This window comes from Colias philodice, chromosome 24 (assembly GCF_061535455.1).
Source record: "Colias philodice isolate Cphi_HAF_F1 chromosome 24, ilColPhil1 Martin Lab GWU primary, whole genome shotgun sequence".
NCBI classification, from domain to species: Eukaryota; Metazoa; Arthropoda; class Insecta; order Lepidoptera; family Pieridae; genus Colias; species Colias philodice.
In genome coordinates, this window is record NC_143109.1 from 5,176,110 (window position 1) to 5,197,354 (window position 21,245).

The 21,245-nt window shown below is 33.4% G+C and overlaps 1 protein-coding gene and 3 long non-coding RNA genes across 5 annotated transcripts in view; 1 reads left to right on the forward strand and 3 right to left on the reverse strand.

Moving 5' to 3' along the window:
- The window catches only part of LOC149477708 (uncharacterized), a 298,415-nt gene extending 290,631 nt beyond the window's left edge, over positions 1-7,784 (forward strand). The window contains exon 3 of the long non-coding RNA XR_016317552.1: positions 7,472-7,784. This is a non-coding gene — a long non-coding RNA (uncharacterized LOC149477708). The remainder of the gene's footprint in view (positions 1-7,471) is intronic.
- Positions 1-21,245, reverse strand: part of Mitf (transcription factor Mitf) — a 105,003-nt gene that overhangs the window by 71,760 nt on the left and 11,998 nt on the right. The gene's annotated exons all lie outside the window — the stretch shown is intronic.
- LOC149477720 (uncharacterized) lies at positions 5,283-7,208 on the reverse strand. The gene is made up of 3 exons (XR_016317559.1): positions 6,633-7,208; positions 6,445-6,506; positions 5,283-6,370 (listed from the first exon to the last, which is right to left on the reverse strand). It is a non-coding gene; the product is annotated as an uncharacterized LOC149477720 (long non-coding RNA).
- Positions 16,609-18,204, reverse strand: LOC149477721 (uncharacterized). 2 transcript variants are annotated; one of them, XR_016317581.1, is made up of 2 exons: positions 17,922-18,204; positions 16,609-17,829 (listed from the first exon to the last, which is right to left on the reverse strand). It is a non-coding gene; the product is annotated as an uncharacterized LOC149477721 (long non-coding RNA). The 2 variants fall into 2 exon arrangements; XR_016317580.1 differs by having other exon boundaries at positions 16,609-17,842.

The following is a 21,245-nucleotide window of genomic DNA, read 5'->3' on the forward strand; positions in this document are numbered from 1 at the left end:
ATCTCAAGTTATTTAACTATACCTTAAATTGCGCTATAATATACTCCGTTTATAAATTCCACTTTTGCCTTACTTTGGTGAAATTTAAAAAATCTTCCAAAGATTTTCAAACTTTTTTTATTCCCAACAAGACAAAAGATATATCAATTGAATTGAATTTAATTAAAGACCTGAATCAAAGCATCGGCATTTTCCGCACATAATCGTATACAGCTAAATTGATTCGCACGTGTGTCTGTTGTAATTACCGTTTGTTTATGTCGAGGATCGAAACGCAGACGACTTATAAGGATACCAGCTCGAATTACGTATCATCCAATCTTAATTACAAGTCTGACACCTTAGAAGACAAGATATTCTAGGTATTTTGTTCTCTGAGTGGGACAAACATATTATATACTAGACATTTTTTAGTATTGTATACAAGCTCATGCTAATCCAGGGCCCGGCGACGGGCTGCCGCTGATGGGGTCACGGATGAATTCTACACATACCCGTGGCTCCGTCGTTGATGCGGCTTGACGGAACACAGTGGGGTTTTGGTCGGTAGGAATCCGACATAACCCACGGCCTCTTCCCCGGAGGCCGTGGGTATCTATGCAAGATTTCCCCACTAAAAAAAAAAAGGGTTTATAATGAGAATAGCAATGCCCAGATGACCGAAACATTTTAGCACCGCTTCTAGACCCCAAAATCACTAAATAAAAATTAATCAAAACAATACTCTTACACAAGAAATAGTTTATTCAGGTATACTTGTTTAGGGCTTAAGTATATTACATATAAATCAATTACCTCTTGTTTGGAAAGCAGTTTCTATAGAAAAAAAAAGCCTTGTCCCGAAAAAATACTATAGGTGCTCTTTTGAAATCACATCAATTTAAACAATATAATTATGATTTCACTAGATTTCCGCCCGCGGCTTCGCCCGCGTTTTCAAAGGAAAACCCGCATAGTTCCCGTTCCCGTGGGATTTCCGAGATAAAACCTATCCTATGTGTTAATCCAAGTTACCCTCTATATGTGTGCTAAATTTCATTGTAATCGGTTCAGTAGTTTTTACGTGAAAGAGTAACAAACATCCATACATCCATACATCCATACATCCATACATCCTTACAAACTTTCGCCTTTATAATAGTATTAAGATTAACCTTCCTATTATTTATTATTTTTTGCATATGAGTGAAGCTTGATTGAGGAAAATACCATACATACAATTTGTTAGGTATTCACAATAACTCCATATTTTTAGGGAGACTGACAGTATCTTCGACACTGGTCAAAATAGTACACGCATAATTGGACGACCGCAATCAAAATAGTAGTACGGCATTGAGCATAACTACGCAGGAATTAAAATTAGACATATCCGCACATTATGACGTCGAACAACGTCATCATGTCATAGAAATAGTGAATTACTGGTTCGAACCAACATTGGTAATGGAGATTTTTTCCCACGACCTTTCGAGGTTTTAGTAATGAAGAATTACGACAGTGATAACCAACTAAAAAGTCAAATAATTCATTTATTGAATGATCTGTCTTCAATTAAAGAGAGAAGGAAAGAAGAAGGAGAAAATAAAACTTAAAGAAAGTACACGGCAGTTCAAATACATAGATATTCTAATTTGTAAAAGGTTCAATAAAGTGAAATAATTGACCTAACAGTATTTATTATTATTTTCATATTTAAGAATAGACCAGACAGACAGATCGATTATCGAACTGATTCACTGTTTCCATTTTCATAAATCAACTGCTGCAAGTGCAGTTAATTTTATACAGTACTTGAACGTTTCATACATCGCATTCAATATGTCGATATACAATTGAGAGGAGACTTAATTCTTCCAGGCTGCATCACGCTCAAATTATTTGAGACATCATCGCTCATTGATACCGCTTTGAACTAGCACTAGCCGGTTATAATTTTACCATTTAGTATTTGAAGAGTCGCGTTAGTTTTAAAGACACTGCTCAATACTAACTTAATGATCTGTTTCATTACTTTTAATTAAGACTATTCTTCAGTAAGCTCTGGAAGTTTCATGAAGGATCTAATTTTGATGTATGTCATAAACTTTTAGTAAAATAACTTCTAGCATTTCGATTTCGTTCAATAACGTACGATCAGTAAGATCTGTGACGTAAAATGGTCACAAAGAATCCATTATTTTACTGTCTGGATACATTATGATCAAATTCATCACTTAAAGGTTAGCAAGAATGTTTCGGATATCCTATAGCACTTCCTCTAACAAATTCTTAACTAGAATATTAGTCGGTGTGATCTCTTCAGAAACTAACCCAGCTTTCAATTTCTGGAACTTCACACTTCACAAACCCAGAATGATATAATTAGATGAGGCCCTTGTTAATTCCTAGAGTTCTGGAAACCACGAAAACGTATGACATATCCAAGAATAACAGGCGATAGCATCAACCCATGACGTAGTATCACGTCGCTAGAACATCTAATTATACCATGTGCGTAGTGGCTGCTGAAGGTGTGATGTCACCGTTATTTGGAACTACGAAATCATGTCCAGCTGTTTGGAGCAGACCAAATTGGCAACGTTAATGACCGTTTGCTTTTCTATATATCGCTCCTCGAAAAAAATATTCTGTAGTAACTGGGATACTCGAAAATATTCTGTTACATTTTGAATAAGCCTCATTATTATGAAAGGCAATAGGTGAGAAACATTTGATGAACTATATTGCTCGACTTGTTTTAATATTGTCGCTCCTCTGGCTGTGGCGCCAGCAACATGTTGATTTGAACATGTAACTGTTGTTCATTAGGGAGGTAGAAATTGTTGCTATTCGTATAAAATTAGCAATCTCTTATTTTAAAATGAATATTGTATTTGTAATGAATTGTATTTTATGTCTTATAGTAAGTATTCTCTGAATAAGTAATTAATAAGCTATTCGTGAAACATGCATTTATGTGTAGCAATTATTTAATCTGTAACTGAGGAATTTTATTTGTTTTCCTCCACAGTATCTCTGTTTCATCAAATAAACCAAAAGTTGCGTCATATTCGCCTTCTAAAATGTATCATCTTTAAAAGCATTCAAATATCGCACTGTAGGTAGCAAATCGACATACAAAGGTAAGACCTATTTTCAGAAGTAAATCGGAAATATTTTCCTTACCTGGTCTATTTCTATATTAAGAAATGGTTCGGTAATATGGAAATGTCTATTTAAATTTCGCATAACACAATAGCATATTGTTCATTTGCTCCACAATCAAGGAGCTGAGTAAAGCCTGTGATAACTAGGCCGAGATAACGTTGATATCTGAAGAAACTGACTCCCTGATAAGAGGCAGGTCTATCACTCTTGATTTTTATGCATACTTTATGTGTGTTTAAATAAATTCCATTTACGCAACATTTTTATTTCATAACTAGCAGTCCGCCCCGGCTTCGCCCGTGGTACATATTTACGTTTTCTCTACATAAGAACCATCCTCGTACTTCAAGGAATATAATAAAAAAAGAATTATCGAAATCGGTCCACCCGTTCTCGAGTTATGCGCTTACCAACACATTTTGCGATTCATTTTTATATATAAAGATTAAATGTAGGTATACATTTAACTGCTTTACTTGATGCTGATTTTATTATGAGCTTGATTTAATTAAAATTCGGAAGTTAAAAATCAGTCACTGACGACTGATTTTTTACCTTTGAACCTTACATTTTTGTATTAATTCAAGTTATAATACGAAGCATATTACGCATGTTTATAATTTATACTTTATAAGTACTTAAATTAATTCTATAACGACGTTATTAACATGTACCTACTACCTAGTAATAAATACCTCTCCAAGGCGACTGATGGACACACTTCATGAAAACAGCAGCTCCCTTCGTGGTATCAAGAAACCGCATCCTTACCTGGAATAAAAAAAATATAAAAATAATTTAATCTTCTTAAATTGCAAGGTTTTTTTTAAAGGAATAGTTTCATTAGTTTCAAATAAACAAATGTTGTAAGTACACTTTTAAACTAATAATCTAATGAAAATCTTTATGAAATTCATATTATAGTTCAAGCAAGAGAACGCGATAAATTAACAATAAAGGTTGTATCAACATCGGTTTTTACAATATGACTTACTTATTGACAATCAAAAATAAAACCAAAATCCAAAAAGCTGGTTCACAAATTACATAACAAGTGTTTATAGGCGCTGCGCACGCGCAAGCGCTAAGGCAGCGGTGGCTAAGGCCACCACATTTGGGTCATAAAGCCGTCGCACATACTAAACGCGACGACCGGTTTTGCACGTAAAAAAATACATTTTCGCACTATTCAAAATTGTAGCGTGAGAAATTGTTCAATTGAAATTGAATAAAGTGACGGACGTACGTGAAGACTATTTACAATGATGTGAAGGCTGTGTTTACAATGTTGATAACTGTGGAATAATAGAATTACTGAAAAGTTTTAAATAGTTTAAATTAAATTATGCAAGAGCACCAGTCATTAAGTCTGTCTGTGATTAGTGATTGCTGATTATTGATTAACCTATTTGTATTTACTATTTTTATGCTAGATAACTAGTAACTACCTAATAAATTGCTTTACACTCATTAACTGTAATTTATTCCCCACATATCATTTTTTTCCTGAAACGTGAACGTTAACGAAATGATTACCTAGTTACAAAAATATTTTTAATTTTATTATAATTATTTTTAATAAATAAAAAACGCGTACAGAATAATACTTTCTGCTATTGATATTCACGCCATCTAGCGACACAGGCGAGTACTAACATAAAACGACAATACATAGACTGTCCGTAATACAACAAACATTTTCATAGATCGAGCTGCTGTCGCGTCTATTGTTCTTTGAAATACCAGATTAAGACGATACACAAAAAAAAATCCACTGCTTGGCGGGCGGAGTCTAATAGCTCGCTATCGCGAACGCGGGTGTGCGCGTAGTCATTCTTGCATACTCGCCGCGCTGCCGCTGGCCGACTCGGGACAAACATGTATGGAGTCGTCATACAGTTATAATATTGTTATACATATATATTTAATTGTTGATTTATTGGTTTTATTTTCTTGCTTATAAACACAAAATTATCTTCTTTTTAACAACTACTTAGACATTATTAATAATTATTAATTATTATTATTTCGTAATGTTTACTTTATTACAAAATAATACAGGTTATAAATAATCTTTAAAATAACAAAAAATATTGTTACTCTGAAAAAATGAAATGGTACCTAATTACGCGGACTACTGAATTGATTTAGATAGAATTTGATGCTGACGTAGATATTACATCATGCCCAGAAATGAAAGGTACTATTTCTGAAAGAAGTTATAAACCCTAATTCTTCTCAGTCAAAGTCAAGAGTGGAAGATATCGCTAATACAGTAAAACTGATGCGAAACTTTGGATGTTAATTTGTATATTTTTTTGTTAGTTGTTACTTAATCACGTCAAGACTACATTACCAATTTTGATAAAATATAGCTAATTGCCTGGATTTACACATAGGATACTTTTTATCCGAACTGAACACTTCTGTGGGATAAAACAGGATTCACGATATAACCTAATTCCACGCGGGCAAAGCCGCGGTCGGAATTATATTTTTTTAAATAAAAAAATTGTTTAAAAAAAACACAAAATATATTGACGCATGTATTTATTTTTTGCACTCTATTATAATTGTAATTATTCATTACAAATAATCAAAATAAAATAGCCAGAACAAAGTTAGGCCCTGGTAGGATAGGTAGGCAGGTACAGCAATGTGAGACGAACACTGGCTTATTTATACCAATAATAATGTATTATAAACATTAAATTAAGTTTACTTTCTAACAACAAAAATACATAATATTAGCTAATGTGAAAACGAATCAACCAATCATCCCACAACAATGAAATGTGCACACAAATATTCATCCAAAATTTCCAAATCGGTTCATGTGATTAGGAGGAGTGACTGCAGCGCCATCCTCCGGGCCCAATTGTGTTTCCAGATCACCCAGGAACTCAATTTAATTTACTTACACAAAATTTTTCGAAATGAAAACTCACATTACTATGTAAATATGAATATAAACCGGTTTTAGTACTAAGCAATTTCCCGCACAGGTGTAGTAAGTATAAATGAAATAAATATCAACATCAAATTCTTTATACAACATACTTATCTACCACCTACTAAGAAATTCTTGAAATTTTTTCGTATTTTTTTAAAATATAATACTACTCCAACGAGCTCCTGTTCCATAATTCCATATTACGTCCACCATACTTCCACTAAGTTCACCATGATTTTTTATTTCTTTGCACTTTGTTGCTTTTTGCTAAAAATGGAATCATACGATAAAACCAGTAGAGCGTTGATAACATACATTTTTGACTGAATAAAGGTACTTACGAAGGAGTGGGTTCACATTGTGAACAATCAGTGGGTTTATTTTCCTTCTGGATTCCGGATTTCTGAAAAGATTATTTATGCTATAAATGAAAAAATCTTACACATTCGTTATGTACTTAAAACAGGGGTACATATCAAACATCGTCTATAATACAATTATCATCAAATTTAAAATAAAACCAACTTACTTCATTAATTTGTTCCAATTGTAAGCATTCTTTTTCCTCCAACCTTTATGTTTCTTCTTCTTATTTTCTTTATTGTCCCCATTTGTCTCATTTTGTCTTATCGTGTTGTCACCCTTTTTTACGATTGCGCAAGCGACACAAGTTCCCCGTGTGACGGCCGTAGCGGGAATGACTCGTGCAGCGATCGGGGTAGGAAGGTACAGGGCGGCTCTCGCTATATTGGCTGGTCAGGCGCTAATTTCAAGTATTTCTTGTTTATTTCAAAACCATCGCATATTTCAAAATTCTAACACGATAGACGTATAGGTTGTATATTTTATAGTTAATATCCAAAAAGTCGTAACTTTACGTTTGTTATTTTGAAGATGCCAGAGATTAAAAAAAAATAACAATGAGAACTTTGTATTTTTTTTCTATCGAGAAAATATCATGGAATCATGTTTCTAAAACGGTAGACGTATTGTGTTACTATTGAACTTTCTTGTCAAGAATTTTCATCACGACAACTTTAATAATATAAAAATTACGAAGGTTTAAAAAGGGCCGTAAATGTTAGAAAAATTAATTCATCACCTTAACAGAAGAAACAAGTTCATGGCTAAATACACGTTTTATAATAATTGATATCGTACTGCATTAGCAACATTTTAAAATAAAGTTATTTTAAAGAGAGAGACGTCTTACCTATATAAATATTAATATTAATAAAAATAATAATCCTACTTTTTATTATGTTGAAACAAACAAACAATCATAATATATAGACGTATAATATTTTGTCTTTGTTTTATGACAATATCTAATTTAACAACACTACAACTAGATAACACTAATAATAGATCAGTCAGAATCGACATCCGAAATCGAAAATTTAACAATAATTCCAAAAGTTTTCAAACTTCGGTCAAGTGAATAGTACATTGGGACGACAATAAATCTCATTTTGCAACCTTGTCCGCAGTCCGGAACATTGTTAAAATTGCAATTAAATTATTTTTTTGCTGTATGATCGTGAAAAAAATTCCAAAAGTTCTGCAAACTTGGGAAAGTTTTCGATATAATATTTCATATCACGTATTAAATTTGCAACCAATCTAAGTGTACGGAACATTGTTAAAATTGCAATTAAATTATTTTTTGCTGTATGGTCGTGAAAAAAATTCCAAAAGTTCTGCAAACTCGACACAGATATCGGAAATATATACCGAACAGTTGTATAAATTTGCAACCTTTTTCGTTGACCGGAACATGTTTATTTATAATTACCTATTTTTAATTCGTGGTCATTTTTTCGAGTAAGGTGGTCTCGGAATAATTACAAAAGTTTTGGAACTTGGTTGCAAACTTCGAAAACATATATTCTGATTCATTTACAAATTTGCAACCTCATTCAGTTTAATAAATAAAAAAAACATTAATATTCAATATCAAAAGATGTTCCGTACACTGAGACTGGTTGCAAATTTAATACGTGATATGAAATATTATATCGAATACTTCCCCAAGTTTGCAGAACTTTTGGAATTTTTTTCACGACCATACAGCAAAAAATAATTTAATTGCAGTTCCGGACTGCGGACAAGGTTGCAAAATGAGATTTATTGTCGTCCCAATGTACCATTCACTTGACCGAAGTTTGAAAACTTTTGGAATTATTGTGAATTGATTGTCTTAACTGACTGGAGTATAATACCCATCACCATGTTTAGGGGGCGGATGTTTGGTATCGACCATATTTGCATCTACAAGGATCAATCAAATTGCCACTTATTGTGCGAATCGAACACTGACCTTCTAATCTATAGGTACAAAATATTATAAAGGTATTTAATACTTTTTTGTTCGTTTGTTGGGATTTTAACCAAAAACTACTCGACCTATAAAGGTATAGAAAATTATTGATTGTTTAAATCACGAATTTACTCAGAAACGTCTTGATCGATTTGTACATTATTTTACCTTGAGAAAAATGCATCTTTGGCGAGTAAAGGCTATATTTCTTATTCTGGGCGAAACCGGGGCAAACGTCTTGACAATATAAAGATGTGGTGAATTTTTTTGTTCATTGATTGGAATTTAACTCGCTAAGTGCTAACTCAGTAATAATTGCAGGCTGTTGATATAATTTCCCCACTTAAAAAAAGGCTGATGACCTAATGAAGAGGTTTGCATTTAAAATTAGACATTAGAGAAATAATTTTCAGGTATTATTAAATTGAATTTTATTATTTATTACAACTAAATTTTGTTCTATTTAAATATTAATAATTTATTCAAATGTAAAGCCTACTTATGCCATTTTATTACCATTGTATGCAGCTAATCACTCTTGACAGAAATAATTTATTTTCCGATAAAGCTTAAAATAGTTGATTGAATTACATATAATATAGAGACTTAACAGGTATTAAAAAAGATTAAAACGGATTTTATATACATATTGGAATTATGTATAGGTAAATAAAAAGCATTTTTTTCCAAGTTTTTTGTTATCAATATAAAGATTTCGTGAGGAAGGATTCGTGATGGATTAAAATTTTAAATCAATGACGCAGGTCCGCATCCTCTTTATTTTTTTTTTACTTAAAGAATGAATGTTATGTTTATTGAAGCTTAAGATTTTTATTGTGTAACCCAGTATCTTAATACTTCTCGTCTTTTTTCCCCATGAATTACCGTTTATGAGATATAAGTTAAAACGATTGAAAATTGAGTTTGTACGCACACGTTTCCACGCCATCTTTGAGGTAGTGTAGCTACTCAGTTCTATTAAATATATTATACCTATGTTATTTCGTTCTGTCGGTGTTTTGATACGTTTATTACAAGTTAATAGTTATGACGCGATCTATGTAAAGTTCTTGGAAAACCTAAAAAAAGATTAAGTTCCTTTTAACAGCTCCACAAAACAAACGTTACAATAAAAATGGCATTGCTCATAAAAAAGCCGATAATCGTGTTGATTCTGGAAGCGATCCAAAACTTTCTTTGATCTGTCTATGACAAATGGTAGACAGAAAGGTCTAGAAAGGTTCATATTTAGTGTAGTAGCATTCGTATGCTACTGCTTAGATATCTTTTGTTGGATGGTCCCCCACTCCGGCCAGAAGCCCATATCCATTTTCCTTACCCTTCCCAGTCCCTTACTTTATTTCTTTCGTCAATCCTTTCTTCAATTCTTTCTTTAAATCCTTTCCCTTTTTCGGCAATCTATTTGTACAGGCGGTAAGGTCTGCAAACGATGTTATACCTCTGTAAATGTTCATGGTAGAAGTTCATGGTGGAAGAAGCAAAGGTGTGCACGATCTGATACCTTTGCAAATGTTCATGGGTAGTTGTAGCGTTTACCTTTAGGCGCCCCACCAGTTCCTTTCCAGAATATTTCTACGTGTTTAGTAATTCTGTTTGTTTAGTTATTTAACCGCCCTAGCCCTTGAACCTGTGGTACCGAGAATAGCTGCAAATAAACATTGATTGTGCGTTTGCCAAAATCCAATGTCTCTTGATGCTCCTGCCAAAACAGGTTGGTCGACACATTTGCTTCCTATATGCTGTAATATTATTATTTATTGGACTAGTATTTAGTTCTTATAATCTTACTAATAGGTTATTGTATGTAGATTTCATTACCCCTAGAGTAGATAATCGTGAGTTGCCTACCTGTCAAAGGTGTTGCTCCGGTAAGACATAAATTCCAATACATACTCTGATCGATTTTTCTGCTCTTATTTTTGTTTCAATATTGTGCCCAAAAAGTTATTGCAAATCTCTGAATAACAGTTCTAATGTGGCAGTTGCACATATTTATCTGCTTATGGTCCCTTATGTATAGCAATTATTTTAATTCAGATTGTTTTAAATGCGAAAATAATCGATACATTTCATAAATTGACGAGCCATATTTGCTGTATCAACAATCGCACTTGATGTCGCTAATATTTATATTACTTAAATAAAATTTATCAAAACCCTTATACGCATTGACCCAGAATCTTGAAAATTTGGCAACGAACAAGGTCCTACAGTAACTTGTCATTTTTACGGTTAAGGAAAAGTTCAGTTTATATTTCCATACATTCGTGCGTTAATTATAACTTCAGTTTCGTGTCTTGAATTGCATGGCATATTTTATAGACGATTTGATAAGGTTCTGCTTATCTCATCTATTAGTTGAAAGGACAAATAATGTATGAAATTACACGTCAAAAAATCCCCCAGAATAACTACAGCATATGAAATGAAACTGAAATATGAAACATGAAATATTTACCTGGATACAATGTTTGTACAAAAAATTTAACAATCCTCATTTAGCAAGTCTACATAATTATTTTTTTTCTTTGTAACTTCAAAAATAAAAAGTGTAAAGTTAATTATAATTTTAACGCGTAATATCTACAGCTCGTCAGATTAAAATTTGGTTAATAAATTGTTATGATAATACTTAAATCTGATAAAGATAAACATAAGTACCTACATATTTTTTAAATTCATATCGTATGAATTTATTTTTCGCGGCCACATCCTGTCTTGACTAAAATTCTACCATCTTGTACACCAAGCTAATTTCACGCTTCTGAAATCTTTGCATTACTCGTAATTTCATACATTTAGGTACTTCGCATTTGTTCTACGCTTAACGTCTGAGAGGTGTTAAAATGATTTATAAAAGAAGAATGTTGGATTTGGGCCAATTACTCGTTACTCATAATATATACGTAGCTAAGATTTTCTGCGCCTTAATATTACATAATAATGGACGAGATCTTATACCTACAGTCTGATTTTAAATTAACATTCTACCAAGTTTCCCAAAATTACCTTTCAAGTCTTTTTAATCAAGTCGTTGAAAGACGACAATTTTAAAAACATTTTGATAATTTATATAAGCTTCAAGGAATCACATATTAAATTAAATTTATAAATACACTGTAAAACAAAAGAAACAAACTTTTTTGCTATCTCTACATCCTATCAATTCGCACACCATCTCACCAAAACAAAGTCCTTTCTTGACGCTTCCCTTACGAACGTCCTGACCCCTCTGCTTGACAACAAACTCCTAAACAATTACTCATATTGATGTACCATATTTACAGTGACAATTGAGGTCAAATAGTTCTTAGGAATTGAAATCGAACATATGTATCGTATGTCTTGATGCATTGGTATGAATACAAAGTTCTCAGATTTAAATTCATTTTAATTGATACTTTAAATGAATCACCATATATTGTCTTGCATCAACTTTATCCCACTATAATATTTAATTCTCTGATTCATCCCGTTTAATTTTGTACATATTTTGAAACAACCAATGTCATCCATAAGGTTCGATGTAAACACCCAAACCAGTTAAATGGCTGAAAATGCGTCAAACATTCTAAGAATGTGTGTACATTTTTTTAATGAAGGAGGAGGATGTCCAGTCCAGCCTTAAAATAATAGATTACTAAATAATAACTACGTTAACTATATTTCAACAAATATAGTACTTTTCCTGTGTAGGAAAAGTCTGTGTGTACAAACACATGTTTACCTTACATCTTTACGTGTATGTGTCGAGACATCAAACGGTAACAAAATGGGTGTTAAAATTGACGTAGGTTTTCCCTGCATTGTCCAGTAAGTAGACACTAGTTTATGTATTAACTTGTAATTACAATCGCATGTTTCATTTAGTGGTTAGTGAAATAGCTTTAAAATCAAGTGGCCCAGAGAGTTTCAATCATCAATACCATACATATTGATACAAAGTCAAGCCTTCTTCCGACAAGGTCAAAATTCAGCATATTTTCCGAAAGAAAGCGATTAATTACGATTTTGATAACATAACACTAATAGTATTTTCTAGTGTTTGATTTTACGCGAGCATTATACATTTAGAAAATTAAACACTTTTTAACGGAAACGTCGGGAATAAATAAATCGCGTTTAAAATCCGTTAAAAAGTCTTTAATTTCTAAACATAACACTAAGTGAAAACTTATTTATTTATTTATTTATTTACTCTTCAATAAAACTATACATAGAAAACTTATTGCTAATATACAGAACAAAAAACAGTATAGTTTATTAGGCGGCCTTATCACTTAGAAGTGATCTCTTCCAGGCAACCTGGGCAAAAGGTAACAAGCTTACTGAAATTACGATGGTAGGTAGAAGAAAAAAGGCAAGGAACAAAAAAACAAGATAAATAAATAAATGATAATAATTAAAATAGATATACAGCCTACAGGTAGATATATAAATAAAGATAAATATAGATGAATATACTACACTCGAATAAACACAATTACATTTTTATTAATAATATATACAATTTGCTTATTTAACTATAAATTATATACATGGTACATATTATTAAATACATGCATACTACATAAAACAAATATAAAATTGTATAAATACATACATAATATACATATCTGTGTATAGATAATAATATGTAAATACATAGTTAATGTGCCGAGTTGAAAGCAGTAGTGAGAAAATGTCGTCGCAAAAGGTTTTTAAAAGAAGATATATTTTTAGCTTGTCTAATAGGTAGTGGCAAAGAATTCCAAAGATTGACAGCAGTGGCAACATACGATTTAGCAAGGAAGTGAGTACGTCGAACTGGAACACTCAAGGTGAGTCTATCAGCCGAGCGAAGAGAATAGATTTCATTGTGCAGGAAGGAAAAATTGTTTTTGAGATAAATAGGAGCAGAAGGATCAAAAAGGATACGGAACAGTAATTGCAACAAATGGAGATTCCGGCGAAAACGGATGGGGAGCCACTTGAGCTTTTTTCTGTAGATGGAAACGTGATCGTATTTTCGAAGGCCGAAAATAAACCTAATACAAAAATTTTGGAGTCGCTCAAGTTTATCAGTTAGCTCTACTGATAAATCAGGAAAACATGCATCAGCGTAATCAAGAATAGGAAGTAGAAGGGATTGTGCTAGCATAATTTTAGTGGGAATGGGCAAAAAGTTACGAAGCCTTCGGAGCGTTGCGGAAGCGGCATAAATCCTACGGCTCAATTCCTGGATATGATTAGACCAGGACAACGTTTGATCAAACAGGACACCTAAGTTTTTGACTACCTTTTGGTAAGGCAAGACTACGTCACCGATTTTGATGCTAGGCAAAATACCCCAGTCGATTTCAGAAATTAGGTAAGGACTACCGATTATGATGACATTGCTTTTAGAAGGATTTAGTTTAAGACCAAAATCATCGCACCAACTAAGTATAGAAGCTAATTCATTATTACAAAAATCTATTGCCTTAGGTAAGTCATCGATAGTAGACTGGGTATAAATCTGTAAATCGTCTGCATACATATGGTACAGAGCCGTCAATCGGGAACATAAGGAATTGATAAAAATGGAGAAGAGGAGAGGAGACAGGACACCGCCTTGCGGAACACCAGCAGAGACTGCGCACCAAGACGAGTGTTTAGAACCTATCATGATACGCTGCCTCCGACCGGTAAGGTAGGAACGAAACCAGTCAGTTACCGAAGGAGATATGTTAATTAAACGCAGCAAACCCAACAGTATGTCGAAGTCAACGGTAGTAAAGGCATTGCTGAAATCCAGCAGAGTCAGTACTGTGAGCTGCTTATTGTCAATACCAGCACGAATGTCGTCAGTAACCTTGATAAGAGCTGTAGTCGTACTATGACCAGGACGGAAACCAGATTGGAAGTCACTAAGGATATTGTGTGTATTAAGGAAAGAGGTGAGTTGGTTATGAAGAAGACGTTCAAGGACTTTGGAGAGGAAAGGTAGTATAGAGATGGGACGATAATCAGAAAAGGAATTAGGATTAGATTTTTTAGGTAATGGAATAACTTGTGCATCTCTCCAAACACTTGGAAAGACGCTAGTGGAAATGGAGGTATTGAAAATGTGAGTGATAATGGGTACAATGAGGTCAAGGATAGGAATGATCATATTACGGCTAACAAGGTCACAGCCAACTGCGTTTGATGATATTGACAATATCGCTCTATTAACATTCCGTTCAGTAACAAGGCTGAAAAGGAAAGCAGGATAGTCAGGGGTAGGGAGTGAGGAGAGGTTGGCAAGAGTACGGTTTTTCTTACTGGTTTCAAGAGAAGGAGACGATGTAAAGTGCCCATTAAGCTGTTCAATGTCGAGATTGTGAGGGGAGTTGTGAGTCACTTTACCAGCGCCTAAACTTTTCAAGAATTTCCAGTTGGAAACTGAATCACCGTTCTCAAGAGACTTGTGGATATGACGACGTTGAGCGTCTCTGCACAATACATTGCAGCGATTACGTATTCGTTTATACTTTGCCCGCGCTTCGTCCGTTTGAGCCATTTTAAGTTTGGATTTAGCACGATTCCTTTTCAACGACAGACTTTTTAGCTCAGGTGAAAGCCAAGGAGCCGGTGTGTGCTTCTTTTTAACTGGTCGTAATGGCGCGTGTCTGTCATATAAATCTACAAGCAGCTTGTTAAATAAGGACACTTTCGTATCAATGAGCTCTGCTTCGTAGACCTCACGCCAACAGATAGTTTTCGCATCAGACCGGAGTAAATCTCTGTCCATCCCCAAAAAATTACGAAGCAGAACAGTGGAGGGTTTGAATTTAGGAGATCGGAGCTTGTATGAAAGGTAAATAAGGTCATGGAAGGAAAAAGCATCGGCAGGACACTGCCCATGCTTGGATATGAGGTTGGGTAAGGAGACAATCATCAGATCTAATAGTGAGGGATTACAGCCAGGAAAGTAGTGAGTAGGATTTAAGGAAATGGTGTGGAGGTTGTGGGAGTTGAGGATGGAGTGCAGCTTATTAGCACGGCTGTCACCTCTAAGCAAGCATGTGTTAAAATCTCCCATAAAAATTAAATGCTCATATTGTGGAGACAGGTTATCAAGGAGGGTTTCAAAAGAGGAAAAGTAATCAATGGATAGAGAAGGACTGTAAAAAACGCCAAGGAGGATTTTGGAATGTGGCAAGTGTACTTCAATGAGGAGATGTTCGGTTGAATTGGAAGGAGGAGGTTGAGGGGAGGAGCAAATTAATTTAAACGGGATATGAGATCGGAGGTAGATCGCCACGCCACCACCACCCTTCCCAACACGATCGTTGCGTATGAGGTGAAAGCCAGGAATAGAATAAGCAGCTGATGGATGACACGGTTTGAGCCAGGATTCTGAAACAAGGATGGCATGGATATTTCTTGACGTAAACGATGAGAGCATGTCAGGAAAATGTGCCGGAATACTTTGTGCATTGATGTGGATGGCATTAAAATTTTTAGGGACATCATTAAAAAAGGAGGAAAGGGAAAAATCGAGAGGAGGAGGAATGGCACTATGAAAACTATCCTCACTGCAGAGCGACGAATCGGTTAATAAATCGGCATTGATATCAAAATTCACACTAACATCTGACATCTAAAAAAAAAAAAAAAATAAATAATAATAATAATAAATAAAATAAAATAAGTAAATACAGTATAATAAATAATAATAATATATAAATAAATAAATATATATATATATATATATATATAAAATATGAATAAAATAAAACTTAAATTTGTAAAATTAAAGGTACGCTTGATTACCCTGTACCCACCGCAACAGTAAAAGTATCACAATTAAGCACAATTATTAAGTAGGTAACATTAGATAGTTTAAAAACAAGCCAAAAAGTTATAAATAACATAAAACAATATAAAAGTTTATACATATCGACAAATCAATAATTTCTAAACAAAACCAAGACAAAAACTTAACTGAATATTGTAACTGGCAATACCCGAAATGACTTTGATTAAGACAGTTATGACATTTGACAAAGCCATGACATCTGACAGTTGACAAATACAAAAACAAAGTTATTTTAATAATATTGTGAAGGTACGTTAATAAATATATTTTGCATATAACCGTATCTACTATCTAGTAAATTGAAAAGAAGCAAATCAAAAAGATGAAAATTAGTTATTAACGTAATGGCACCGAATTCCGACCACTGATTGATACGGCTAAATGAATCCTTTAAAAGATAAATTAAATACTCTAGAGGTCATAAGAAAAAATGATATTATGAAAGATTACGAACTTATATTTTAAAATATGCACATAATTGTATTTCATAATGGCTTTTTATTACTTAAATTTGGATTTTAACTGTCACGACTGGAAATTAACTGAAAGCACCATTTTCCGACCGACTGAGTACAAATACACGTGTTTCCGACCACTGAGTAGCTAGATTCCGACCAGCCAAATATTTTCTACTAAAATCAACTTTATGACAATAGAAATACAATGGAAATTCGTAAAAACCCGTTTCGTCTTTTCACTGCATCACGCGTGGACCGATTTCGATAATTCTTTTTTTATTATATTACTTGAAGTACGAGGATGGTTCTTATGGAGAGATATTTTAAATATGTACCACGGGCGAAGCCGGGGCGGACCGCTAGTTTTAATTAATATTTGAGCATTTATTATAATAACAAAAACTAACTCTATGTTAGACTGTAGTAGTTCACTGGTCATCCACACTAATTTAGAATGTCCCATTGACTACTTTGCCCAATTCTAAAATCCATTTCACCAAAAGTATTATTTCAGCTAATGAGAATTATACTTCAGCCTCTTTTTTATCACTCATGATGATGACCTGAAATAAACGCATGCAATTTCACTCAAGCACAGCGCAAGCAAAAGCAACCCAGTTGGACGGAAACAGGGAAATATATCGCACCTAGATTCCGACCAAACCTACATTTGCGTAATAAAGCCTCTAAACCGAAATTGATATTCATTTTTAGTTCATTTCTATTTCATATGTACACTTATAAAGATCTCACAATTTCGTAGTTATGCAATTATGTGTCATAAACGTAAAATATAGGGTTTTTAAACCAGACCGGTCTTTGTAAATGAATAACAAAAAAATCAAAAAAGAGTGTCAGTTAAAACGAATATTACAAATAATCCATTAAAGTTAGCATTGGTCGCATACAGGTGTTGTATGTAAGCATAGCGTTTAGAATAAATAACTTAATACGAAACCTCCACAAAACAACATGCATAATAGAAAATTACCTTCTTTTAAAAAGTGCGAAATTCCTTTTACCGACCGATTCGGTCGGATTTCGGAATGTTGTTATTTTGACAAGCTCCTCATTCCGTCCATAATTATTTGCCCAAAAAAACCTATAAAAACACGCTATCTTGGCATGTATATTTTAAAATTAATAATTTAAAACACCAATAAAACGTTTAAAGTAAATTAACCACAAACTTACCAGAGTATTTAGCGTAAAAATCCAAATGTTTATTTTCACCGTTTTATGTTTTTTTCGCATTCAATCCAATACAAACTACACCCTCGCCTAGCTTTTCTTGGATTGACGAAATGTCGGTTAAAATTTGAAACCCAATTTTGGACAGATGACGTACGATAAGTGATTGGATCGAAAGCCTTCAGTTTCACGAATGTCGCGCGTATTTTAAACGTTTTATCAAATAAAAATCAAAATGGTCGGATAGAGGAGGCTAGTCGGAAACCGGTGCCGTTACGTTACAGTAATTTTGAGAGTCAGCCAACAGTCAAATGAAATTAATGAGTTTTAACCAAAAAAGTACAAAGATAATTAAAATTTTAAGAGTAAAAGCAAAACATAATCTTTCGAATCCTGATATTAAATGAAATAAGACTACTTAGCTCTAGTTGGCCTTTTAGAGCGAGGAACACCTTTGATGTCTTTAGCAAGGTCTCTATTAGAGGCTGATGAACTTGGAGGAGGCTTGTTATTGTCTGCAACAGTTGAAGGGATGCACTTGAGATCACCAACACTCTCAACGCGATGACGTGCTCCATTTGAGTCCAACACAAATATTATCCCATCCCTGGTCCAACACTTGGAAACACCAAACTGATTCCGTGCAGCCATGAAAATTTCATGACGGCTTTTGGTGAGGAATTCGGACAAGGTGATGCCAGAGCCTTTTAGCTTTGTCTTGGACGACCATAACTGCTGCTTTGTGTTGAGGTCACGGAATTTTATAAGTACAGGTCTGGGCTTGCCGTCCTTAATAGTACCCATACGATGGCAGCGGCTAATATCCTCTGAAGAAAGGTTTTGTGCACTTGCATGTTTAATTAATGTATCAACTGTGGAAGTGAGAGTGTTTTCATCTTTAGCCTCGGGTATACCATGCACTAAGAGGATTTTGCGCCGGTTTCTCATCTCCAGTTTTTCATATAGATGACTCAGGGCGTCAACTTGAGACTGCAAACACTGAAGCGATGTGAAAACAAATGCTCGGAATGCCAAGAAATCAGAAGCCAATCTTGATGGGGGACTAGCCAAAGTAGAAGTTGTAGTGGTCTTTTGTAGATCTTGTTGGAATTCCATCATTTTTTTATTGAACATCTCGGACATTTGTGCTAAGGATTGCTGAATTGATTCCATACTGACGAAATATTAAAGTGAAGTGCTTGTTGTATTAGAAAAAGTAATTGTGAAAGTATTGGTGAGTACTTTAGGGAGTTTAAAGCACCATTAATATTAAAATATTGTTATTTTGAAAATAAATTCGTAAGAGCAGTTAAAAACACGTGTTAGTTTTTTTTTACGCCTACCGCCGAAAAAAGTTAGTGTTAAAAACTTAGTGTTATGTTAATAGAAATATTGAACATGAATAAAAAATTCAAATAAATAGAATAGGGCAGGTAACCCAGAATATTATAATCTTCAAAGATTGCATCACATGGACACATACAGTGCATTTTGCATTTACAAACAAAAAAAAACGTATCACACAATAATTCCTTACGTACATTACACGTCACAATTGTAAAATCACGATACACAATGCAAATAAATAAAATAGCATGTACACAGAAATTTGTCGCAATGGCGATAACTTTGTATACCGAAACAATATTAAACTATCTCGCTCGCACCGTATCTCCTTCTCAGTTACACACCATGTGGACTATCAACGGACGAATATAACTATTGAGTATAATTAATCAGTGATTGTTTCATAAGTATACATAATATTACAAGCTCATAATCTTCCTCGGCAACAGTTATCAGCTAATTCCATTCAATAGTTTTCGTAAGAGAAAACATTTTTCTATCTACCCACAATAACATAGTAGCAACACGGTAGGAACTATAACAATAGGTATACTAGAATTCTATTTGTAGTTGTTTCCTATATGTACATAGGTAAGCTACTTGACGATAGTTTGAAACCAATTTTAATATAATACAAGCAAATGACTCATTAGTAAAAAATATCGCAGTAGCCTAATCCAAATTGGCATAACGCTAATTATTATTATTAGTGCTTCACTTAATAGAGCAATTAAAGCGATAAGAATTTGTTTGGAAATATGGAAATCTCAAGATTAGTGAAACATTTCAAATATTACGTCTGTTCTCATTATCATTCAAAATATGCTAATAAGCTTCATAATCTACATTTTATTTGACTAAATAATGGCAGTAGAACCGAAGAATAAACATGGAAATAATTATTATAGTATTTTTCTATTCCTCCTAATTCTTAGCAACAGTCCTTATAACAGGAACAGAAAACTCTTTGAAGTTGATTTTATTGAATACAAATCTGTCTCCATAAATAAGGCTTCTCTATTTCCTAAATACAACGGACAAGCTAAAATGCAACAGTGACTAGATTTTTTAAACTACCAACCCAAAACTATATCTAATTTGAACCACGACAGAACAACTAATACGACACACTTTCCATCAGATGGCATAACAATTAACAATCATCTTTATCAAACACAACTTTTATTAGACAATTAACATCTGGATAATTGATAAGCAAACGTAAATATTGAGACAAATATTGCATTACATGCAATTAATTATCAGATAGTGTAAAATTATTACACCAACATCGACACTTTACATTATAATTGCTCAATTAACACTTGGCACAAGTTACAGATACTTTGTTAATTAGCGAGAGATTTAACTTTTACTGCTTTGTAACTGTTGCACGCCTCATAAGCGAAGCGTTGAGGTGGGTACTACTGTCACTTCGCGCAAAACATCTGATTTTTCAAACTTAAAATGTCTTTATGTATCATACATTGCACTTATAAGATAATACATACACACACATATTAAGAAAAAACACTATTTTTAACGTTCATGATATTTTTGATGTCATTTTTGTTATTTAAACTAGTTAAAAAACAGTTTAAAAAAGTTCTGTCTTGGACGTCCGTGTGTCTGTATGTGCGGATCCTTTTTCTTGTTAACACGATAGCGACCGAAATACTTTACTAATCGAGTCTTTTTTTTTCTCTTACGCTTGAGTATGCTCAGGAATAGAACCCTTTCATTTTTCAGGGTCTGATTCGATGTGGTTTAATTGTTATTAAATAAACAAAAATAATAATTAATAAATATTTATTAAAAAAAAATTATGAGGCGTGCACTTTTGGATTTTCCAAATTATTTTTACAATGTTATGGGTGTAACTGACTTATTATTTGGGATGGTAAATAGATTATCATGCAGGAAAAAATACCGGCAATTAATAGCTAGTTATATTATGAAAAATGAGACAAAAAATTAAGC